Raw genomic sequence first — 26778 nt, forward strand, 5'->3', positions numbered from 1 at the left:
TATAACAACATTTCATTTTTTTTCTTTGTGTATACACAAACACACATATACAAAGGCCAGAAGAAATATTTTGAAATCCCAATAGTGTTAGCTAGCTCTGGATAACAGAATCATTAATGATTTTTATTTTCTCACTCATGTTTTCTAGAATTTTCCAATTTTTCTACAATGAAATAATACTCTGTAGTCAGGAAAATAATAAATGATATTTTTATTTTAAAACCCTCCAGGAGCCTCTGCTCCGCAATGGGAGAGGCCACAACAGTGAGAGGCCCACGTACCGCAAAAAAAAAAAAAAAAAAAAAAAAAGCCCTCCAAATAAGTCCTGAATCCCACGCCATCATTCAATTCAAAAAACATGCTTTGAAGATTAATTTGGGCTAGTGTTTGGAAGTGTTCTTTTACCATACTAACAATTATCATCAGAATAAGGTAGGACTGATCGAGAGTAAAAAGAACTTTTATTATATACTTTGATTAACTACTTAAATATAATTATTTAAATTATAATTATATATATTATATATATGTTATTTATATAATGACTGAGTTGATTTGTTTAATTTATATACACTATTTAAACATTTATACTATGTGACTTAAAATAAGACACGTGATGTCTTGTTTCCCACTGTATTCCATGCCTTGCATATAACAGATCCTCAATACTTCTTAAGGAAAGAATGAAGAATGGGAAACAGGAAGATAGGAGTAAATGTGGTATTTTTTATTAAAATGGGCATAATTTCATCTTACACCATTTCTATGAAAAACTTAGATTCGACTTCTGTCATTTCAGCTTATGTCATGTTTTTCCAGAATATAACCCATAGGACAAGACATAAACAGAAACTGAAGTGGTTTTCCAAAGCCTCAGAATGGAGCAGTGACAGAAAAAGTTCATAGATATTGTCTCAAACACACCTTGGCTCTACCAGTTCTCCTTGAATAATCCTGTGTGAGATTTGGAAACAGAGGCTGTTTGCGGCATCCTGACTTTTCTCAGAACCACCTTGGGAAAAGGGAAGCACATCAGCAAGGATGTTGTTGAGCTGTTAGTTCTGAGGTCTCCTATTGGGGTGGCCCATTTCATCCTACAGCCTGGCTTCCTGCATCCCTCCTGCCATGTTCCTTGTCTCTGTGTGTCACTTGACCTGCAGTTGCTAATTACTGGTTACACAAGATTGGCAGTGTGTTCTAGAGAAACAAAATACCAAACTACACAGAGTTAGCAAATGTATGTGGAAAGCAAAAAAGTTTGTTTTCACCAAACAGAGTTTGGTTTAGGCAGTCCTTTGTTGAATAAACTCAGACAAATTTGTTTCAGACAATCATGTACAGAGTTGGAAGGTGTGGGGAAGTGAATCTCTGTTTTCAAAAGTCCCAGCATGTTCATAAAATTTGTTGAAAAAATTAATTAGGTGGGAACTTTTTTTATATAACAATAGAATGTCCCAAAGAAGTTCCATGACATTTCTGAAGAAATGCCCTGTATTGTGTCTCACTGTTTGGGACCAAGCTAAAAGACACCAGCCAACCTTAATGGAAGTAAAAGACTCGTTAGAGTGATGGTTTGGGGGGAAATATACACCAGGAGTCAACATATTCTGTCTTAGTATGGTTTACCTACATGATCTGAATACTTTCATTAAGAGGCAAGAAGCAACTTAGTATTTGGTTCTTTTTTTCAAGAAGGGGTGGTTTCTATCAGAGATGATAGTAGTTAATGGGATGAAGATAGCATAGAAAATGGGGAAAGCTGGCCTTCTGAATGCACCATTAAAAGTGAAAAGCCTCCGTGCTATATGCAACTGGTTTTAAAATCCTCATGACTGGAAGTCAGAAATGTTGGAAGTTAATATACCGTTCAGGGATGAAATGCACTTCTGATGTTCAGAGAGGATGTTTTCAAGGTGAAACCAAAGCCTATAAACAAATAAAAAAGCTACATCAGCTGTCTTAGAAATCTTATCTATATAAATTCTTTATTGCTTAAAATGACAGACAGAAAGCAAAACCACATGTTGCTTGCTTCACTGCCCGTTGTGGCAGCTTTTAAATCCCTGCCTTCCTAGGAAGTGACCTCATAAGAAAATCTTATAACACTGTCATGTGGGGAAATCCTCATAACATTCAGGTTAATGCGCTTATACTGGAGGAGAGGTCTCCAAGAACATTTAATAACCAGAAAGTCCTGAGGGGACTTGATGCTAGCTGGGTCATAGAAGGATTTCTCTCAGTGCACATCTGGGGCATTTTGTGGCATATTCTGTAACAGGCCACGTGGCTTAATAGTTAAAATATGGGACTGAAAGTTACAAGAGTTTGGGGATCAGATAGCAACTGAGCTATTGACCAATGAGCTGACCCTAGATGAGTCATGACCTTGTGGTACTTCAGTCAACTTAGCTGTAAAACTGGGCACAAAGGCCAGACTTCACCAAAACCAGATGTTGTTCTTCAGCTCTGTTCTTCAACTAAAATCCTTTTTTAATGTGGCTGTCAAGTCTCAATTTTTTTCATATATGGAGGGCAAAGGCGTTCTATAATCTACTTTCCCAGTAAGACTTGGACAAGTAAGGTGCAAGAATGGAAGCCTGACCCAGTCCACACCCTACTGCTCTCCTACCTGGCCAAGCTTATGTCTATCAAAGAAGTTACAACAGCTTATGCACTCAGGGTTTACAGTTCTAATTAGAATCATGTCTATATATCCCTAAGAAAGGTCCCTAGCTCACCACTTTTCTAAGTTGTGGGTCCATCACAGAGAGAGGTGAAAGACACCAGCTTCCTCCTCTTAAATACAACAGAACCCCTTTCAAATGACTCTTCTTTAATCCAACCCCCTCCATTAACCAATGCTCTCCATTTCCTCTGCAAAACGTGCTAAGCAATGCCACTCTGGCTAAGGAACACTAGTGTGCCAGCTCCCTTCTCCTCCCATCACAGGAGCTGTCTGGTTATCATGAGTCAGTTGAGTTTGTACCCAAACCCTTTATACTAGTTGCATTTTTAGCTACCTAAATTAAGGAACTATTATTGAAATTGGTAAAAAGTACAAAAAGAGAATTATTGTTTCTATAAAAAATGAAGGTGATTGCTTTGGAATAGCTCAGTAGAGATCAGTCACCTTTTTAAAATAGTCATCAAATTAGGTAAAGCTCCATAAGGAATCTGCCTTCAGGTTGCTCTGCAAGTACCTTCAAGTTCTCACTCCATTTTACAGAAATGGAAAATGACTTGTGGTGGTGCTTTCCAGAAGAAAGACAATACGGATTCCAATCAGCCAAACAACAATTAAAGAAAAGGCCTTGGACCTGTATCAGAAAATTGGCAAATGAATATATGTGTGTGTGTTTTTAAGTTAAAATAATATATGTGCATAACATTTATTTATATTCATAAATATATATAGGTATATAGACAGATATACACAAGCACATACACTTTACATATCAAGTGACTTTGACTGTATTAATTAATCAACAAGAGATCCATCTTAATCTTGTCGTATAAAATCACTTCTGAAATATTTTATTGTTCTCCTAACTACTGTTCTCCAAACCAGTGGAGGAGCAGGTCTGTGTTTTTTTCACTTCCCTTCCATTCAAGTGTCACAAACTGTCAAGGGTCCTTGCAGATCTCATCTGGACTATGGACTTAGCGTTTCATGCAGCAGAAGCACTCCCTTCTTCAGCCCTCACTGGAGCCAGATGGCACAGAGACTTTCCTTGGGGCCCTCAGCCAGGCAGAAGGCAGCCCTGCCATGGAGTGAAGCTTCACCTAATACAACAGCTCCCCTCCGTCAATACATACACTGCCCTGGCAAGTGAAAGCCAAGACCCAGTCACGCCAGATCCCTGCTGCGGGGAAGGAAGCCACAGCCCATTCCACCTGGACCCAAACCCCATAATCTCACCTTCACTGACTCAAAGCAATCAAAGGCCAACTGTCACATTCAAAACTGGGTGGTTGGCTCTCCTATTCCTGACAACTGGAACCATAGAGTTCATTAGAAAGTACTGTTGACTCCAAAATCCAAGAGTTATCCATCTGCACTCTCAACCAGAAATATAAGTAAACAAAGGAATCATGCATTTCACTAATCTCTTTGAAAACTGTTGACTCTTGGCTACTGGTGGGTAAATGCTCATTTTTTGTCAATAGTGGCAAAAAATGACAAACAATATTTTTGAACCACAAAACTCAGCCTGAACCATTGTTAGGAAGAAAAGGATTGTCTCCCAACTCTGGTGATTCTGTTGGAACTTCAAAGGCAGTTAAGCATGAGAAGTTAACAGTCTCCTCACAGGCGACCCAAGAGGAAGGAATATTCTGGACAACAACAAACAAGGAGGCACTTATGTGGTGAAACTACACAGTTCCTGGGCTTTTGCCACTGCTTTGTGAAGAAGCCCTACGGAAACAGAAAACAAGTAACTGCAGGAGTGCTCTCATCAGATACCATCATGCCCACTCCTGAGTGACATTAATGTACCGCACAAAATTTGGAACCAAAGAAAAAAAACACTTATTTGAAAAACACTGACATTTACAGGTAGTTACATTTTTAGCGGCTCTTTGAGCATTTGATCATATGCCAGCTGCCTTGAGCAGTTTGCTGCTTCATGGGAAATCTAGACCCAGGCAGCCAAAGGTATTGTAACATAAGCCACAGTAACATTGTCACTGAGAATAGCAGCAACATGGGGTGGTAGGAATAATCGTGCCTGAGAAACTCAAAATTCTCCTTGAAAACAGCTCATTTGTTTTTCTTTAGACATAGTCATTGACTCTTTCCTGCTTTTCTCAAGGTGCAACTTGAGCCCAGGTATTTCTCTTGACGTAAGATCATTTAACCAGAACCTGGAGCTTCCGCCCAGCAGACGTTGTTTCACCATATGAAGCCATAAAACGGACTTCAGTCCTGTGCTTTACAGGGAAGAACTGGGTTTGATAAATTTTGCTATGCTCCGTTTGAAACCAAGTACACCTTTTAAACTGTCTGGGAGTTTGATCTACTACAGATCTGAGCGGGTTAAACTCCTTTGGCCCATGGTTTTAAAAATATAATTAAAAAAAAAACTCTCCAGGACTGGAATCTAAATGTAAGAAATGTAAGGACACTGCATAAATTGTATAGAGAGCTTGAGGCCTCTGGATATCAAGTCTCAGCACAGTTTCCCTGTTTGCTGTCCACCAGGCTGAGACTCCGAATGCACTGAAGTGGCTCCCTCTGACATGGACTGCCATTACAGTAGGTGAGTCAATACACCTTTACAGTTCACCTTATCCCATGAAACCAATTCTGTATGGACCTCATTTGCACATCTGAAAACCTCCAGGGATTACTGGATAATAACGTATCATTGCACGCTGCATACACCAGCTGTATACAGTTGGGACATTTGATAAACTTCTCAGCCTTGGTTTTCTCTCTACAACAAAAGGGCTTTGGACTGTCAGTCTCTCAAACTTTACAATGAATAAGAATCACCTGGAGAGTTTGATATGCATGCAGATGCGGTAGATCTAGAATTAAGCCCAGATCTCACATGTTTAACAAATCCTTCAGGTGATCCTGACGCTGATGGGCTGTAAACCACACCTGTTGAAACAGAGATCAAGGTTCCCAGGAACATCTGGGTTCTAAGCATCCAACACACAAGCCAGTCTCTAGTAAATGGAGCAACTAGCCCTTAAGCTCAGGAAATATCTTCTTGCACCAGAGTAAATGGAGTTAAGCCGACAAATTTCCTGAAAAATCCTTTTTATCAGCAGTATCAATATGATTATGACATTTACTGAGCAAGCTAGGCACATCAGCAAATGCAGACTAAGAATGTCACATGGCACTACTGTTTAAATCTATGAAAATATAAAATACTTGGAGTCATTTATTTTAAAGTGTCAAATTTTCTTAAAACAATTTATGGTAAATACTTCATCCTTTATGTTTTATAAAATCCTTTCTGTAGAAAAGAAGATTATTATGGACCAACCTACCACAGCATTGCCTATTGCCAGTTACTGCATTTCTGTGCTATATTAAGTTGCCCTGGTTGGAGTTCTGTTGATTGCCTTGTGCTATATCCAGTAACAAATTATATGTATATTATAGGACAGCCAGACTGACGTGAGCTCAGAAGGCACCTGTATGAAACTTTTCAAAAGAACAGTAATAATTTTACTAGATGTGACAAACCTTATAAAAGTTAAGTAATGTCACACTTTTTAAGCATTTCATTTAATACAACTGAACACATGGAGGGCATTGAGGATGAGATTTAATTTTTTCCATATGTGGATTTAATACCACACAAAAGTTCCAGTCCCAGATTGCTAATTTTCCACCATGTGGTAGCCATTTAGTTGAATTTTTTAAAACACTTACCACATTACAGAGTAGGGTTTCAGAGGCAGCAGCTATAAGTAGGCTTAGGGTGCCTGGTGTCCCTCTGGCTTAGTCCCAGGTCTCATGAAGAAGCAGTAAATCTCGACAGTATTTTTATGACAGCGCTTGCTGGTTTTTACAGGAATGAAATGTGAGTTTGCAAAACCACATGCTAATGTACTTCTAAAAATAGATTTTATTATTGTGACTCCTTCCAATTCTGATCATTTTTAGCCACCTATGGAAGTAAAGGCCAGCCCTTTATAGAACATCTATGGATTACAAGGCTTTCAAAGAAATCCTTACCGGCAATTTGAAAAAGTAAGCTGAACAAAGCAGGCTTAACTGCTTGTTTTTGAAAAATGACATCAGGTCAAGCTAGAGGAAAAACACTTCCTAGGACCAATCAAAGCTTATCTTCTATAACCACAGACAGGGAAATTAGATCTTCTAGAGCAGGAAAGGCCAAGGGTCTCTCTACTCATTCATTTTTGTCTTATTCTAAAACAGCTTTGAGTAACTGAATCAACTTTGTGAAGAAATTCTTAGAAAGAGACAAAACACCATGGCAGGGTGTGTGGGTAAGTGAAGACACAAATCATGCACTACCAGCGGCACCATCTAATGTGACAAATGCACATGAAGGCACTATGAAAACTTGAAAGCTCCAGCCAAATGTTAGTAATTATTATTAACCCAGTGAGACTGACCAGAAACCTGGAACCACTAGTCAGAGCTTTACATCTGGATTCTGTGGTCAGAAACAAAGATACTGCATTGTACACCTATTTGATGATTCATGTCTATCTCGCCAAGAAGAAAAACTACCCTTTCAAAACCATCAACTCCTGGGGAAACATATTTTATCTCCTAGAACCAATTACAGTTAATTCTCCTGAGTTCAAACGGTTTGGGACCAAATCTATTTCACACATAACTGAATACTATGGACAACTTACCCAGGAAAACTCAAAATATATACATGGGACTCTCTGCGGAGCCTCATAACACAGTGTGGGCAACAGGCATAGCAGTCCAATCTTCAGGCTTTCAAAATTAGTGGGAACAGCTATAAGAGCAAATGGAGGCAGGGGGGTTCCCAGTAAGAAAACCTGCCTGTCAGGATTGTGGAATGATCTCTGCCCTCCCTCTGCCAAAGAGTATGTAATGAAATCTAAAATCATACACTTCTACTCAAGCAAAGAAAATGTAGCATTTTCATTTTCTATGACTGAACCTTTCTCTCAAACCTCTATCATACTAGGTTACCATGGGGGAATTGCAGAGAAATGCTTTCAACTTGTCATTTAATGGTGTCTCAATCTCTTACAGCTCAAATAGCAACTCTTAGCAACTGACTCTGTCTTTTGGGGGTAAATGTTCAGTCTTTCAGGTATCCATAGTGATGGCTCATGGAGAGCAGATATGCAGTTTAAGGAAGCAGATTTGGGTCTGCATGGGTCCTTTGTATCTCTGCTGATTTCTGCTGTAAAGCCACCAGCCTGTCATGCTCCCTGGTCCCTTAGCACGACTTTTTCTAAGATATGCCTGGAGAGGTTGTAACTTACATTGATGACCCCTGGAAGCAAGGCCCTGGCTATCAGCAGAGCGAGTGACCATCTACTTTCCCCGTATGGCAAGCAGGGACCCAAAGTGCTGACTCTAGCTCCCTCTGCCCAACTGTGCTGCTTTTACTCTGTGATAACAGCCCCATGTTATTAAGGGGTTGCCCTGCCCTCCAGTCTCCCTACCAAAGTTCCAAACAGTAAGCAAGATAAAAGTCCTTCTGCCTTTGGCTTTCCCCTCAACTTAGCTAATGACTCTTCTGTGAGATTTCACCCCAGGGCCGGGGAGCCACGATGCTTGTGCCTCACCTCCTGTTTATCCTCCCTCCCTCTCCCTTCACCTGCTGTGACTCCCGGGCCATGAGGTAGAGACTCTCCACTTTTCCTACAGCAGGAATTTCTCTGATGTCATATTCTGATTCTCTCTGCCCCATAGCTTAAAATAAAACTTTGTGATCTAGTCAAATCACAGATATGTTTATGGAAGCTAAAGAAACTTTAAAAGCTCATTTCTAACTCTCCAATCCCTGGCTTTGGGCTTATGGTAGACTCAGAAATACTATTTTGGATATCAAAAGTTAAAACGTTGCTTCTGTAACAATCTTAACACATGCTGAAGCAAATTAGTTCCTCTGAATGAAAAAGAAAAGCATAGTGATAGATTTCCACATACTATCCCCATTACAGGTAGAAAGCAGAAGATTACAAGAGAAAACACGGCAATCCACTTCATCCTCACACAGAAACACAGGGTACATTGGCAAATTCCTTCCCTCTATCACAGCTCCCTGACATAGGCAGATACACACACACACACACACACACGCGCGTGTGCACGCACACACACACACACACACACACATTCAACTGCTCTCAGCTACATTGTATAACTGCTCTTCAGAAATGGGAGATTCTATTACATATTCCATTCAATACCACTGTATCACTGATAACAAGGTTGTGGCATGGCGTCCCTATAACCAATTTCATGACACATCCCTCAGGCATACACTCAGTCCTGATTTGATTCTTATGGTCCCAATTTTTTTACATTCTAATTCTGAACTGTTACATTCCCATTAGTGTTGGACCTTAAGGTTTTTTTCATTCTTTTTTCATAACACACCAAATGCACTGAATCTCAGAATTTTCCAGACAAACAGCATAAAGACAAGCAAATAATTTCAACATGGAATGAAATTATAGGAGTTTATAGCCAAACCCCTGAGTATTTCTAAAATACCAATAAAGAATGCAGTCAAAAGCTTACCTGCACTCAGTAATATAGTTTGTATTCTTAGAATATAGCAAATTTATTAACTATATAACATTTTTCACTACAACTGCTAATAATAAAAGATTCTGGAGAGAAAAAATGAAATTTTTATCCTTAAGAACAGATTTGGGGGTTTAATTATCTAGATGATGCCCTCAAATATGTACCTCATTCTGATACAGTCACTTGAATTTATGGATAATTTTCGGTGTAAAGCAGAAAATTAGTCATTTGTCTTTTATAAAAGTAGATAGATGCCATATTGGCCATAGCTCAAATAAAATTTGGAGTGAAAGGCATTCTAAATCCAGTTTAACGCCATCAAAAATTACCCTCCTATCATACTAGTGCCCAGAGGTCTTTTAAAGGTATTAACCTTTCCCCACTAAAAGAAACCAGGGCTCCTTAAAGAAATGGTTGATTTCAAGGCTAGGGGAGGGTGGATACAAGATGAATATGGAATATCTTGTTATGCCAGAAAGTAAGAAAATGTTTTTTTAAAGTGGGAGTATCACAGGGACACTGGAGACTTCTGGACGATGCTCCCATAATCCTAATCTGGGATAATTTAAATACTAAAATAATTAAGGACAGTAATGAATTATAGACCATTGAAAACACAGAGTTAATGAGCACAAACAAATAAATAGATTATAAAAATCAGTGGGGAGGAAAAAGGACTCTTGCTTATAGAATGCTGAGTGTTGATGGATAAATGTGGAGGAAGTGGTGAATGTAGGAAATCATCATTTTGCAGCCATCATACTAAACTTTGGATTAGGCATGAGTCACCAACAGATGCCCAATCTCAGGGGGAATTTTCATGAGAAGAAGAATATTTGCATGGTCTCCCCAGATAGCTTATTAGTTGCAAATGTAGTGGGGGGAACATTACAGGGATAAATTGGAGAACACCTTAACCAGGTAATCAAAATTAATACCAACATTGAGGGGCAAGTGTACATTGTGTGCCTCTGGAGAAGGACACACATCACTTCTGGCCTGGAATGGAAACTTGAGGAGCCACTGGACACACCCCAAATGAGAAACATGCTCTTTTTTTAAAAGGGACTGTATTCTTCAAAATGTCAATGTCATAAAAGGCAAAAATAGGCTGTGGAAATGTTCCAGATTAAAGAAGACTAGAGACATGACAATGAGTTCCTAAATTGGATCATGTACTTCAGGGGAAAGGGGGGATAGGAAGGATATTATTGGGTCAATTGACAGAATCAGAATATGGATGGTAGATGATAAAATTATTGTAGCAATATTAAATATAGTAAAGTCTATAGCTACTGTATTTAAGAGAATATCCTTATTCTTTGGAAATATACACTCTCAAATTTACTCTCAAATTGCATTCATGCATTTATATTTATATATAAAAAAGCATGAGCCTTGATGGTATAAGACAAAAAAAGAGAAAAAAAAGATTTAAAATACACACACACACACACACACACACGCACACAGAAGAAAGGGTGGAGGATAAGAAAACAAATGAGAAAGCAACAGAACAAAATGTTAACAAGAGGTTAATCTGGATAAAGGGTAGACAGGTGTCCTATGTACTATTCTTATAATGTTTCTAAAACTTGAAACTATTGCTATTTTCAAATAAATAGTTTTAAAATCTTCTCTCCTTCCTTTATATATATTGCACACTTTTTTTGCTGTCTTTATCATGACCTACACTTTCCGAAAAAAAATCAGACTGTTCCATGCATAAATAAGATAGACTTCACAATGCTTTTAAATAATCTTTAACAAGAAATTTTTAAAAATTAAAGGGGGAAATTAAATTTTTGAAAAACAAACCACAAATTTATATATAAAGCATGAGCCTTGATTTGGTCCAGGAAAAGAAAAAAGCTAAAACATAATGTCAAAAAAGCTAAAATACAACATAAACGTAAAATGTAAAACATACAAAGAATTAATGGGTAAATAGCTCTTGGATAAAGCTTGTGTTTCTCTGCCACATGGATTAGAACATGAAAGCACTATTTTCCTGCTTAAATGATCAAGTTTCCTTTAGAGGTCTGTGACAAAATCTTTTGAGACTTTTTGAAATAAGTCAGCGTTCACTCATTGTCACTTTCACAACCAAAATCATTCTACGAGAACGGGGCAAGTGACTCTCCCTAACCTATAACCTCACCCTTGAGAGCCTTCCCGGCATCCTATCTCCCATTGACTAGCATCAGCCCAGCACACTCCAACTATCCATTTAAAATGCAAAAATCAGGCTTCCCTGGTGGCGCAGTGGTTGAGAGTCCGCCTGCCGATGCAGGGGACACGGGTTTGTGCCCCGGTCCAGGAAGATCCCACATGCTGCGGAGCAGCTGGGCCCGTGAGCCATGGCTGCTGAGCCTGTGCTCCGCAACGGGAGAGGCCACAACAGTGAGAGGCCTGCGTACCGCAAAAAAAAAAAATTTTTTTTTTTAAATTAAAAAAAATAAAATGCAAAAATCTACTTTACTACAGCATGAGGACTATGGAGGCATAAGCGTTCTGCAGGCAGGTAAAGTGCAGGTATACAGAATCCTTACCTGGTGATTGGTTCACTCTAACACTCGGGGTCATGCCCAACCTACAAGGACCTTTCTGGGAATAGAAGAAGGTACCCTTTGGGGTAGAAGCAATCCTGCAGCACCCTTCATGATTCTATAGGTTGCTGGGTTTAGCTGGGTGGGTTTTCCACCACATGTGATAGCAGCTGGGACTACAGTTCATCTGGGGCTTAAGGGTTGGAATATCTAAAGTATCCATATCCACTCATATGGGTGGCATTACTGCTCTGAGCAATACCAGAGCATTTTGATTCTCTTCTACGTGGCCTCTCCATGCAGCTTGGGCTTTAAACAACATGGCGAGTGCTTTCTAAGAGTGAAGGTTTCAAGAGCAAGTATTCCAAGAGGAAGGAAGTGGAAGCCTCTTAAGGCTTGGGCTTAAAAGTACCAGAATGCCATTTTCACCACATTCTGGCAGGTCAAAGCAGTCACAAGGCCAGCTTGGGTTCAAATAGAGGGGATCTTGTTTTGCCTTTTGATGTGAAGAGCAGCAAGCAGATGCAGAAAAGGAGGAATTTTGAGAACCGTCTCGGGAGATTGTCCTGATGCCTGCAAGTCCTGCTAATACCCATTTCTTCAGACACTCTGTCCTTTCTTGCTGGGTTCAGAGTGGAATCAGGTTGAGTCCAAAGTCTCCCACATTACCTGATCTTTAACTTTTTTTTTTTTTTTTTTGCAGTCCTGGCATTCTGCATCCGTAAGCCCTAAAGAAGAACCACGGTCTACTTATTCGCATTTAAATACATATTTTAAGAATATTTCTTTCCTGAAAACTGATCTTTGAATCCATCACCCTTATACATTTTAGTTGTCCAAGTGCCAATCTCGTCTTTTCCTTAAGGTCTTTACATCTGCCAGTCATTATAAATTAGCATGTCAAAAACTCACACTGGACTTCCCTGGTGGCACAGTGGTTAAGAATCCCCCTATCAATGCAGGGGACACAGGTTTAAGCCCTGGTCCGGGAAGATCCCACATGCTGCAGAGCAACTAAACCCGTGTGCCACAACTACTGAGCCTGCGCTCTAGAGCCCGCAAGCCACAACTACTGAGCCTGAGAGCCACAACTACTGAAGCCCGTGTGCCTAGAGCCCGTGCTCCACAACAAGAGAAGCCACTGAAATGAGAAGCAGGCGCACCACAACAAAGAGTAGCCCCTGCTTGTGGAGAAAGCCCACGCGCAGCAACGAAGACCCAACGCAGCCAAAAATAAATAAATTTATTTTAAAAAAACCTCACATTTATATGGCACAATATCACATCCATAACATACTTTGTGCCTGCAATGAAAGAGTTATACTTCAAAGGCAGACATCATTAGCAAATGGTGGAATTTCATTACACGGCTAAAACTACTTTCTGTCAGTAAAAATAAAACACGTTAATAATACTTCAGAGCTGGTCTTAACCTCATAAAATACAAAAGATAAGACAGAAAAGGAGGAAAAGATATTTCTAATCTGTGTTAAATCTATTCCCACTATGAGTAAATCACTTTCCTTTAGATTTACAAGAGTTTTCCCATAAATGCATGACACTGCCTTTGAGTAATCGCTGCCAAGTAAATAGCTCTAACTTTCTCCATTTTTTATTAGTGAGGACAAAATCCTCAGCAAATATATTCATTTGTAGATGGTAGTCGTTCTTAGCATAAGTCTGTGAGGACATAGCTTGGTACAAGATCAGAACTGAATGAATGTGGCAGGGACCCTATGGGCTGGGCCTGGTCTAGCTCCAGATGATGCACCAAGGAAAAAGAAAACCTCTTATGATGCAACCTTCTCTTCCGGTGAAAGCGATTATCCCCCAGTAGAGCCATGCCGGTCACCTAGAGTGCTCCGATGCCCAGAGAAAAATTTGATGTTATTTACTACTTTAAGCAATATCTGCTCTGGACACCAGACACAACAAGCTGTAAAAGGTGATTAAAAATTCCAGAGTTAAGAGGGTGATAGTAGGAATTCCCTGGCAGTCCAGTGGTTAGGACTCCATGCTTCCATTGCAGGGGGCACGGGTTCGATCCCTGGTCAGGGAACTAAGATCTTGCATGCTATGCAGTGTGGCCAAAAAAAAAAAAAATTTTTTTTTAATAAAAGAGGATGACAGCAACTACAAAAGGATTTTCTTATCTAGAGACAAAATGTAAAAAGAGTTACACATATACAGAGAGAGAGAAGTTAGAAGAAGACATTATTAGTAAAAGTATGACTAACATACTCTTAAAATAATTTTCAACAACGGAACTGGACATTATGTATATTGACAAGTACTCTATCTTGTTTAATCCTCGTATATCTCACTCTTTAAAATAAGTCTGACTTTGTGTACTAATATTATTTTTTAAGCATTTTCCTCAAGCAGCCCTGAGAGGATATCTGGGCAAGAATTATTAACTTCTTAGAATTAGGCCACTAAAATAAGTTTCTGTTGGAACTTCCCCTTAAAGGACCACATCTAAGCGATTTCAGCGAGAGAGAATTTACACATATACTGAATTTGCTTTTTCACTGTTTTATTGTACACTCAAAACCAAATGCAAAAAAATATCTTGGAACAAATTAAAATATATTTACCTCATGTGGACACTGGGAATTAGATTTAAGATTTAAGAAGAAAATAGTATCTTCTAAAATGAATATAATAATCATTGAAAAGTACAAGGTGTCATCACTACCAATAAAATCCTTCTGTGAAATAAAATGTCCTAACAGACATCAAGAAAGGATTAATTGCCCACTTCTGAGGGATAAGGAAAAAATTACATTTGGTGCTAAGATTAAATGAGGTACTTAATCATTTATTTTATTAAAAATGCTGGCATCACAGTCTGGATAATGTATTTTTACAGGGGGATAATGCACTTTTAATTTCTAAATTAATCTTTACAAAGAACTCAGAGCCCCCTGTGGTGTGTGACTTGGATTTCTACTAATGATATAAAGAACAGCTGGCACCAGCCAAATGCAGGCAAATAGAGAGAAGGAAAGGGATCTGAGGTTATCAGTACGATGCATCTACAGGGTGCCAAAATTGATTGATTTTGCTTGAGTCAAGGCAATCTGAACATATCAGCAGGATCCAGAAATGCTTTAAAATATGGTCTCACTGAAAAGATCCAGTTTTACCAGCAAGGTGGAAATGAATTCATCAAGCTTGTGTTGCTGCCTCCACACAGTAAGAAAACCGAGCCCACACTTAACATCACTTCATGGACTTAACTTTTGTGTTTCCAAGCCCGACTTCTATACACTCTATATAGGCATTTTGTATTTTACTTATCACTCCCTATTCTCTAAAAGCAGGGAAGCAACTTTGTGAAAAGTAGTAAAATTATGAGAATAAACTGGAAGAAATGTTTTGGATAAAATGTTGGTGACATTTAAAGCAAACTGCTCTGGTATAATTCAGCCCCATACCAGAGCCATCTCATAGATCACAGAGTAGATGGTCGGTGAAGTTGATGGGATACTGATTGCAGCAGGAAAATAAGAGGCTATAAAGCAAAAGATGATTAACATGAAATCGTTGAGTGAAGCAAAGTCTTAATAGACCAGAAGTTGTTAAATAAAACAGAGAGTGGGTAAAAGAACTGAGCTCTCAGATCACTTACAATGGAATTCCTTTTTATTATATATTAAAATCCTCCTGTGTGTTTTTACTTTCCTGTATATTATCAATCCATATTCACCCAGTGAAAAAACATCTGAAATTAACATGTGGTGAAAAGTAACCAAATCTGAGACACATCATCAATCAGAGAGAAGGCAACTCAGAAAGAAAGCAATGGCAATCAGGGTCTTAAAAACATATAAGTACTGTCAGAAAAATAAAACTTTTCTTTATTTCTTTCACAAAGCCCTACTTATGTTTCACTACTTATACCATGTGCAACTTTTTTTTAATAAATGTTGCTGCAATGCAGTTTTACAACTTGGTTTGTTGCTTAAATTATGTAGTGCTCAACAAACAGACATATTTCTAAAATATTCTTCAGGTAAACTTCCAGAGACAAGAAGTGTTTTCCGTCAAAGTCACTCTAGAAAAGAAACGCACACTCATTTCATCCATTCCTCCAGATACGCACACATACCACGATCACTACCACCACGATTCCTGCTAAGATATTATTACCAAAGAAGCTTCCTTTGCCCAGAAAACCAGGCATCCCTGAAGCATTAATGGTTTCATTCCATTAAAAAAGAGGACTGGACACGTGCATGTAAAAGTATGAGATTAGATCACTCCCTAACACTATACACATAATAAGCTCAAAATGGATTAAAGACCTAAATGTAAGGCCAGAAACTATCAAACTCTTAGAGGAAAATATAGGCAGAACACTCTATGACATAAATCACAGCAAGATCCTTTTTGACCCACCTCCTAGAGAAATGGAAATAAAAACAAAAACAAACAAATGGGACCTAATGAAACTTAAAAGCTTTTGCACAGCAAAGGAAACCATAAACAAGACCAAAAGACAACCCTCAGAATAGGTGAAAATATTTGCAAATGAAGCAACTGACAAAGGATTAATTTCGAAAATTTACAAGCAGCTCATGCAGCTCAATAACAAAAAAACAAACAACCCAATCCCCAAATGGGCAGAAGACCTAAATAGACATTTCTCCAAAGAAGATATACAGACTGCCAACAAACACATGAAAGAATGCTCAACATCATTAATCATTAGAGAAATGCAAATCAAAACTACAATGAGATATCATCTCACACCAGTCAGAATGGCCATCATCAAAAAATCTAGAAACAATAAATGCTGGAGAGGGTGTGGAGAAAAGGGAACACTCTTGCATTGCTGGTGGGAATGTGAATTGGTTCAGCCACTATGGAGAACTGTATGGAGGTTCCTTAAAAAACTACAAATAGAACTACCATATGACCCAGCAATCCCACTACTGGGCATATACCCTGAGAAAACCGAAATTCAAAAAGAGTCATGTACCAAAATGTTCATTGCAGCTCTATTTACAATAGCCCGGAGATGGAAACAACCTAAGTGCCCATCATCAGATGAATGGATAAAGAAGATGTGGCACATATATACAATGGAATATTACTCAGCCATAAAAAGAAACGAAATTGAGCTATTTGTAATGAGGTGGATAGACCTAGAGTCTGTCATACAGAGTGAAGTAAGTCAGAAAGAAAAAGACAAATACCGTATGCTAACACATATATATGGAATTTAAGGGAAAAAAAACGTCATGAAGAACCTAGGGGTAAGGCAGGAATAAAGACGCAGACCTCCTAGAGAACGGACTTGAGGTTATGGGGAGGGGGGAAGGGTGAGCTGTGACAGGGCGAGAGAGAGTCATGGACATATACACACTAACAAACGTAGTAAGGTAGATAGCTAGGGGGAAGCAGCCGCATGGCACAGGGATATTGGCTCGGTGCTTTGTGACAGCCTGGAGGGGTGGGATAGGGAGGTTGGGAGGGAGGGAGACGCAAGAGGGAAGAGATATGGGAACATATGTATATGTATAACTGATTCACTTTGTTATAAAGCAGAAACTAACACATCATTGTAAAGCAATTATACCCCAATAAAGATGTTAAAAAAAAAAAAAAAAAAGAGTCATGTACCAAAATGTTCATTGCAGCTCTATTTACAATAGCCCGGAGATGGAAACAACCTAAGTGTCCATCATCGGATGAATGGATAAAGAAGATGTGGCACATGTATACAACGCAATATTACTCAGCCATAAAAAGAAACGAAATTGAGCTATTTGTAACGAGGTGGATAGACCTAGAGTCTGTCATACAGAGTGAAGTAAGTCGGAAAGAGAAAGACAAATACCGTATGCTAACACATATATATGGAATTTAAGAAAAAAAAATGTCATGAAGAACCTAGGGGTAAGACAGGAATAAAGATACAGACCTACTAGAGAACGGACTTGAGGATATGGGGAGGGGGAAGGGTGAGCTGTGACAAAGCGAGAGAGAGGCATGGACATATATACACTACCAAATGTATGGTAGATAGCTAGTGGGAAGCAGTGGCATAGCACAGGGAGATCAGCTCGGTGCTTTGTGATCGCCTGGAGGGGTGGGTTAGGGAGGGTGGGAGGGAGGAAGACGCAAGAGGGAAGAGATATGGGGACATATGTATATGTATAACTGATTCACTTTGTTATAAAGCAGAAACTAACACACCATTGTAGAGCAATTATACCCCAATAAAGATGTTAAAAAAAAAAAAAAGAGGTAGCTTTTCTGACTCAAAGTGATTAGGGGAATAAGTCCAGAGCTCAGGGTGTCCAGTCAACCACTGAGGATCAGTGGATAAAGGGACAACCTTAGCTCTCTGTGTGCTGCCAGCTTTCAAAAGCAGAAATGCTGATCTTAAATGAATAAGTTCATGTCCTGGCTGATAGAAGGACTTTTTCCAGAAGACCTCAAGGGCCCTGCAGTACATTCAGATAAAAAGTAAAAACATGAAAACATTAAAACAAGGTTTGCATTGAGGCTCTTGCCTTGGTGGAGCTTCAACTGAACTACTGATAAAGGTAAAATAACCCTGGTAAAGCTTCTAGTCACTTCCACACTACACAAAATATCGATGACTGAGAACACTATTTGATATTAGCAAGATTTGCTGAAAAGACTAATTATACGAGGCAAGTAGATCTAAGCACTCAGTATAGTTGCCCCAAGGTTTCTCTTTTACCCATTTCATTTGAGTTTTCCCTTGGCCGCTGAGCCGGTGGTGTGCAAAAGCAAACTCAGTTTCACTCTTTGTACACAAGCCTCTCTGACTTAATTTAGGGCTGCTGGATATAGCAAATAAACATACAGAATGCCTAGATAAATTTGCATTTTAAAAAGCAAGCAATAATATTTAGTATATCTCATGCAATATTTGGTACATACGTAAAAATTTTTAAATTATTCATTGTTTACCTGAAATTCAAATTTAACTACGTTCCCATATTCTATCTGGCAACCTTACTCTATATGCCCTTACAATTTACATTTGTTATTTTAGAACTTACTCCATCATTAAAAGGTAATAAGAGAGCCGACAGGGATAGAAAAGCTGGAAAAGTCCCAATTTGTGAATGAGAAAATGTTCACCAAAGCCCTTTATCACTTTATAAAGTGTAATACCAGTAGTTCTCAATGGGTTGTGGCAGGGAAGAGAGAAGAACGAACTGGAATCATTGAGAAATATTTTCCCTAAGATTGAAACCACTACGCTGTATAAATATTATGTAGTACTTTCCTATTTTTGTTTTCGTCTTAGAGTCAGTGGTTATAAGCACAAGCACAGTGAGACTGACCTAAGTTTGAACCACAGCTCTATCACTTACCAGCTGTTTGATCCTAGACCAGATACTAAACCTCCCCTAAGCCTCCCCTTTTTCAAATTTAAAATTAAAGCGATGATACCCCCTCATATGGCAAGGGTAAGCATTAAAAGAGTTACATCCTCTTTTTAAAGCACTTTGGACATTACCTGACACACAGGAAGCCCTTCCTTGCTAATTGAATGTTATTATTCTTATCACATTGTGCAAATTGTTTTTACCATACCCATTAACCAAAGATAAAGCTCCCTGGCAATCACAGTCACAAAAGATCTTCTACCCTGGGTTATCTAGAACAGAGTTTGCTGGGGTGTAAGTGAGAAGAGCCAGCAGTCACTTGTCATCTGCAGAATATCTGGCTCTGCATGAACACTGAATATGAAAAAAGTCAGGAGACCAGGGAAAGTCAAGTTCCTCTCAGAGCCATTTCGCCTTCCTTATGCTGGCTCGTTTTAGAAGCTCTCTGGGCTGAATTCCTCCCCACTCCAATGGACAGAAGCAATGAGAGTCCATCTGGTTTCCGAGTATGGTTGTCCCTTGGTATCCATGGGGGATTGTTTCCAGAAACCCCTCGGATACCAAAATCCAAAGACGCTCAAGTCCCTTATATAAAATGGCACAGTATTTGCATATAACCTATGCAAATCCTCCCATATACTTTAAATCTCCTCTAGACTACTTATAATATCTAATATAATATAAACACTATGTAAATAGTTGTAAATACAATGTAAATGCTATATAAATAGTTGCCAGTGTGCGGCAAATTCAAGTTTTGCTTTTTGGAACTTTCTGGGATTTTCTTCCAAATATTTTCAATCCAAGGTTGGTTTGAATCCAAGGTTGGTTGAATCCACAGATATGGAATCCATGGATACAGAGGGCTGACTGTATAGAGCTTCTTCTATAATTCCATTCTAGAATTTGCTCTCTGTGGTCAGAAATACATATTTTAATATGACATTCCTGCAGATTCTAAAATAGTTCTCTGAAGTCTGGTTCTGTTCTTAGAAGTCAACATTCCTCACACCTGGTCTACTGGTTTCTTTCTTCCACATAAATATAACAACAGAATTGGCCAGAGACCCCTCTCTACCACAGCGAAGGAGCTGTCTGATTGTGGGGAGGAGTCCTTCCATTGCTCCCAGGCATTCAGTCTGTGTGGGCAAGCCTCTCTAATCACACACCCTGAAGGCTTACGTTGCATTTTTAGGCTTACTACCTTATTAGAGGAAATAGGACAGCTGCTTCCCTGCAAGAAATGATGGGAAAGCCCAATTTGTAAAATGTGCTCCTTTTCAAAGCCTGTGGCTTACAGGCAACAAGGAGTTAGCGGAAGCAATTTATAACACAATTTCAAACTCACCCGAAATCTGGAGTTTCTCTTAGGGATTTCTACCTTTCTAGCATGCGTGAAGAAGTGAAGCACTGCTTGTAAAAGTCTTTGTTTCCTATAGAGACAGCAGATGCCAGCACTGTTAGAAATGATAGAGGCTACAGATGCCTCACTCCCTGGTGCCCTGACACCACATGGATATTTTGCACCTGATCGGTTTTAAACCTTTAACAGAAACCTAGAAATATACCGCTGAATAACAGGCAGATAAGTGTACAGCCTCTTGAGTTTTCTTACAGAAAGAGAAAATGATTTCCTAGGACTCAGGATTCTGTTTTTTCAAAAGCACTCCCATCTGCCAAACCAATTAGCAGAGAACATTCCCATGTGGGCCAGATGCACATCCTTTGTTTGCATTACATTCCTAAGATGTTCTTTCAGACAACACGCTTTCCCCTTATGCTTAGGCTAAGAAGGAGATAAACAACTAGATGGTAGATAAGTCACACCAGGCCTAAATGGTACGTGCCCTGTCATCCTACGCATTCCCCTGGCAAATGCTAAGTCCCTAGGTCTTCCACTAGCCCCATATTCCACAGGGAAAAGGGGGATAACTAATGGTGACAGTAATTCTTATCCTCTCAGTTCTATCCTTTTGTCTGTCCTCGATGCGTCCAGCAGCCCTGTTCACATCTAGGGGTATAATCCATCACTCCAAAGTACACACAGTAGGAAATGGATAATAATAAATATATCAATTTATTAATTATCCATTTTTTAATTTTTATTATCTTCAAAAATCAAGATCAAAGCTTTTTAATACAAAAATGATTTCAGAATGCTGAGAAGTCAGCCAACAAATGCTGAGTTTCTAGTGTTTTCCAGGCACAATCCTAGCAGTAGGTGTGATCTGCAAGCAAGATGATCAGAGTTCCTGCTCATAGCCCAGATGTCTGAATTTTCAGAGTGCGCAGATGTTTAAACAAATTAATCAATTTTCAGATAATTAAGATCCAAAAATGCTTAGTATTTTAGAATATTTTGTTACTTCCTTTCATTTAAGGTAGCATGCCTTTTATATCAATACTGAAATTTAAGAGGACACTTTCTCACCAGCAATGAGTCATCAGCCATCTTAAATGCTAGATATTTATGAGATATTCTAGTGATAGAAAATTCCTGAAATTGGCTATGAAAATAATCAGAAGTGACATGAGCAATAGTCCCTAACCTCTCTGATCAGAAATATAGGTCTGGTTTGAAAAAGGGAGGGAGAAGGGAGATGGTAAAATCTCCAGAAAGAAGGCACCCATCTAGGACCGCCTCGTTACAAATACAGACAGGAGTGCTGTGACGCACACTGTGGGGCCAGGCTCAAAATAGAGATTTTAGGCATGGCACAGACACCTAACATAGGTAGGTAACGATTATCACATGGCTGCCAGGTCTTTGGGCTCTACATCTAATAGTAGTAAAGAAAAATACTCTTCCAAAGATGACATTGTCTAGAAGGTAGATACTTCAGAGCCTCCTCATAGCTGAAGCCTTCAGAGCAAATGAGTTTACCAGCCTATAACACTCTAGCTAACTCAAAGCAAGGAGGCTTCATCCAGGTCTATCAGTAATGGACAACCTGCACCAGGATATCAAAATACAGTGAGCTGGATCACCATACTTAGCCTAGGAGGGAAAATATGGAACCTAGGACCTCAAAGATTAACTTTGATTTTTATCCCCCATTAACAACACTCATTTTTTTCAGGAAATATTTAAGCCCCTAGCATGCGCCAGACTGGGCGCTGGGAATGCAACATCCAAGAAGACACAAGTGTTCCGGGTCCCTGCCCTGCTTGGTGCACCAAGAATAAAGGGAAGGCTGGAGTGGAGAAGTATGACAAATTGTAACTCGGTAGACCCAATCAGTCAGAAAAATAGTTGTTCAATATTGAGCCTGCCTTAAACACTTGCACAGTGGGTAGCGGCTAGATTCATCCATCATTGCTCACATATTACTGAGTGCCTACTAGGTGCCATGTCCTAGGTAATATGATCTGAGGGGCAGCAAGAAGGTCTCCTTGGGTAGCCTGAAACCAGTTAGCTTGCAAATCCCCTGCCCAGCCCCAGCTGCAGGAAGGCCTCTTGCTGCATTTCCCCGCCGTTGGTCTCCATTAGCCACATCTAGCCACACGCCCACCAGCATTCATAGACCCAGCCACCTGCAAATCAGAAAAAATGCTGTTCTCACTCAGTCCCCCTAAAGCAATCTAAAACCATATGCATTCATCTCCAGCATCTGCCGCAAACAAACTGCTAAGTAGGCAGCACGGATTGTCCTTCTTTATGTTCTCCTTCCTCTACCAGCCTGCTCGGGGTACCTCGCTCCTCCCAAGCTGGCTGCCCGGGGCCCTGCGTGTCCGCAGCCCATGCTCTCGCCTTTTTTACTTTTAAGTTCTTTCCCTCACTCATTTCCTTTCTTTCTTCTATTCCCTCAGAAACCTGGCCATAGTAAGAGCTAGTTCATTTAGATGAGATTAAGGAATTATGCTTGGCTTCTTCAGGTCACAAAGTTGCATTTGTCACATGCATTCTCAGCAAGCAAACCTTACACAGGGTTCCATTGGTGTTGCCCATTTTTGCACATCACAGGAAATAAGAATTTTGTATGAGAACTAGAAGAGAAAATATGTGTGGGGCAGAGGCAGTAAGGTTATTGGTTAGGGGCACCCATTCTAGAAGCAGGCAACTGGGGCCAGGATCTCTGCTGACTAGTTTTGCCTATTTATCCTCTCTGGGCTCAGTTTCTCCTCTGGGAACCATAACACCTAACTCAGAGGGTTGCTATAAATATTAAATGTGCTGATATATATGAGAAATTTAAAACAATGTCTGGTACACAGTAAGAATGCAATAAATGTCAGCTATCATGTTACTATCAGCAAGAATGGTGCTATAATTTGTGGGACCTGGTACAAAATGAAAATGCAGTATCCTTGTTCAAAAATTATTAAGAATTTCAAGACCTCGACAGCAGACCTTTAAATCAAGTGCAGGACCCTTCTGAGCATAGGGTCCTAGGTAAGTGTACAGGGCAGATGCACACTAAGTCAGACCTGACTTAAGTCTAGGTCTAAGGCAAAACCACATTCCTGACCCTTGATCTAGGAACTGTTTTGGGTGATTATTGTGAAAAAGCCTTGGAAACTCATCCTTTGTTTGCCTCTGGGAGAGGGGACACAAGCAAGAAAAAGAGCCAGCACATCAAAAATACAAATAAAGGGCTTCCCTAGTGGCGCAGTGGTTGAGAGTCCGCCTGCCGATGCAGGGAACACGGGTTCGTGTCCCGGTCCTGGAGGATCCCACATGCCGCGGAGCGGCTGGGCCCGTGAGCCATGGCCGCTGGGCCTGCGTGTCCGGAGCTTGTGCTCCGCAGTGGGAGAGGCCACAACAGTGAGAGGCCCTCGTACCGCAAAAAAAAAAAACAAATAAAACATACCAAAAACAAATTTCAAAGATTTTGTAAGTGGCAATCACTTGAACAACTTTGTGATGGTAGATCTGGGGCAAAAAATACTGTCTTCTGATATCTCACTAAAGTTGTTCTTCAGTGGCAAAATCTTACAATAAATCCATGTTGGTCACTCACTATAAACTCCTGCAAACGAAAGCTTTTGCTAAATAAAAGGAACACTGGAACAACAAAGTACGTTGTAAGAAGTTTGGATTTCTACTGAGATTTAAATTCATTTGCTTTTAAAGCCATATCCTTTACTGTTTAATTTTGCAGTTTAAATTGCCTGTCAAACCATAAGAAAATAGAGCCCGTACCCAGAGCTGAATAGGCCAGTTTTACTTTCACATGCAATTATAGTTTTTTAATCTTTTTCACCAGTTCATTCTTAACATCTTCTTATTTTATCACTTGTAATCAATTCTTTGCAATTTACTATACAAATGTTATCAAATGACTTCCATTTATTTTAAAGATCTAAATTCTGATGAAATAAGACTATACGATCAATGCAGATAGCATCCTTTACCCACTCTCAGATCCCCGGCTGTAAATCATGATATGACACTATCTATCTGGAGGCCGAATCACCATTACTAGTCCACCTTGTTTAGTACCAGATCAAAAAATCTTCATAAATCATATTCCCTTTTCCTTTTTCTTCCACTTCACATTTCAGTGAAAACACATTCATTTTCCAAACTCATCATTTCCAGCAGTGTTCATTCTCAACCTTAATTTCCTGGCCCATCCATTCATTCAGATACCTTTGTCTGAATACATTGCATTAGGGCCAGAAATTTTTTAAGAGCTCTTCTTATCTGCTATATAACCTCTGAGAAAAGGTTAATATATCCTTATATATTCTGAAGTTCCAAATCTTTCCCTATTCCAGGAGTTTAAAGTCATATTAAGGTAACTTCAAATCATTTGAACTATGGCTCTCTGCTATGCTCCTTAACTCTCTCCTATTTTAGTTGACAATGATAGTGTTATATTAATTTGTGGGCCCCAGAAATAAAAGTGGCATACTTAAAATTTTTTTTAATATACCTTTTTACAATTTCCAAAAGCACACTTTTAAAAGCTTACTTCTGGGGACTTCCCTGGTGGCGCAGTGGTTAAGAATCCACCTGCCAATGCAGGGGACACAGGTTCAAGCCCTGGTCTGGAAAGTCCCACATGCCACGGAGCAACTGAGCCCGTACGCCACAACTACTGAGGAGCCCACGTGCCCTGGAGCCCACGTTCTGCAACAAAGAGAAGCCACCGCAATGAGAAGCCCGCACACCACAACGAAGAGTAGCCCCCGCTCACCACAACTAGAGAAAGCCTGCACACAGCAATGAAGACCCAACGCAGCCATAAATAAATAAATTAATTAATTAATTAAATAAAAATTTATAAAATAAAAAAAATTTTTAAAACCTACTTCTGGGAGAAACTTATTTAAAATTTTAATTTTGAAACAAACTTTTATACAATGAGTTCAGAAGTTTAATGTCCCATGGTCTTCGAAAATCCTCTTAGGAAGGTATTTTTCTGAATAGACTATTTTAACTAATAATAGGAGGAACACACACACACATTTAACCTCCTGGGCGCTATTCTCTTGGATGGTAAAAGAAATAATAATTAGGAGATGGTTTTTAAATCTTCCCATGTGCACTTCGATTTCCTTGATTTATCCACATAACTTTGAATGGTTTTGACAGAACAGGACTCTGGGGTCCATAAGAAGTGAGACCGACCCCTTACTTACACACAACTCCCCCACTTCCCTTTCATGCAGTGGTATCACAATGGCTGTGAGAGGGTTCATATCCTTGGATTCGAAGCCACAACCAAGAACAAAGTGAATGGTGCCCACAGCCATGCAGTGACAAACACAAGACGTGGAGGAGTGCTGGCCACATGAGTAACTGAGGAATGGCGACCCACAAAATCGCCTCGCTTCCCCAAATACACAACAAGGACCCTTGAGAAGAGGAGAAAAGATTGTTTGGGGATTAGAGCTGTTGTCTGAACATCCCCACCACACTCCAGACTCGCTGAGAACGAGGACCATGTCTTACTCACCTGCAGTTCCTTCGTAGTGCTGGGCACTACAGCTGCATCCCATAACTTAAGATGCAGTTGATTAGCCCATCTTGTAGAAATGGGAGCTAGCTGACAGCAGTGCCAGGTGAAATGAGACCCTGAAGAGGAAGGTTCTGTTGGCAGGGAAAGATGTGGAAGACAGGTCTGGGTGGGAATGATAGGGGGAGATTGCTGGGGTATGAGAGATAGGTACAGGCGACATGGGAAAGAGAGTAAAGAAGCAGGGTCATTAGAAAGGCACCAAAACCTAATTTCTCCTGCTTTACAGTTTTTACCAGGTATCTCCCTAGGCAGACTCATAGTAACCAAGTTAGAAAGAGACCTGGTTGCTTCCAGCGTTACGAACAGCCATGAAATGTGGAGCATTAAAAGTAAAGAGTCCCAGCCATGGGGGTATTTAACCATCATATATGGGAAGTGTTGGAACATTTTCTGGTGGGGAATCCTTTTTAGTTCAGAACTGACCTTGACCTCTGAACTTCTCACTGTAATCAACAACCCATAGAGCTGCAGCAGACGCTGTCAGAGGATGATTAGAGAGGAGACCAAGTGGACAGCCTTGTTCAACGTATTTTCAAGATAAAATAGTCAGCTGGTATTTTGTATGATACAGTAAATGAAATCATCCTCCTTAGAAATATTTGATAAAATATGTGATATCTTTATGCTGAACAAAAGAAGCCAGA

The 26778-nt window shown here is 39.6% G+C and overlaps 1 long non-coding RNA gene across 1 annotated transcript in view; it reads right to left on the bottom strand.

Moving 5' to 3' along the window:
• Positions 1 to 610: 610 nt before the first annotated feature.
• Positions 611 to 26778, bottom strand: part of LOC113628787 (uncharacterized) — a 104065-nt gene continuing 77897 nt past the window's right edge. Inside the window, exon 3 of the long non-coding RNA XR_003436246.1 lies at positions 611 to 1926. This is a non-coding gene — a long non-coding RNA (uncharacterized LOC113628787). The remainder of the gene's footprint in view (positions 1927 to 26778) is intronic.

This window comes from Aethalodelphis obliquidens, unplaced genomic scaffold, assembly GCF_003676395.1.
Source record: "Aethalodelphis obliquidens isolate GAN/ISIS:26980383/991018 unplaced genomic scaffold, ASM367639v1 scaffold25, whole genome shotgun sequence".
Lineage (NCBI taxonomy): Eukaryota > Metazoa > Chordata > Mammalia > Artiodactyla > Delphinidae > Aethalodelphis > Aethalodelphis obliquidens.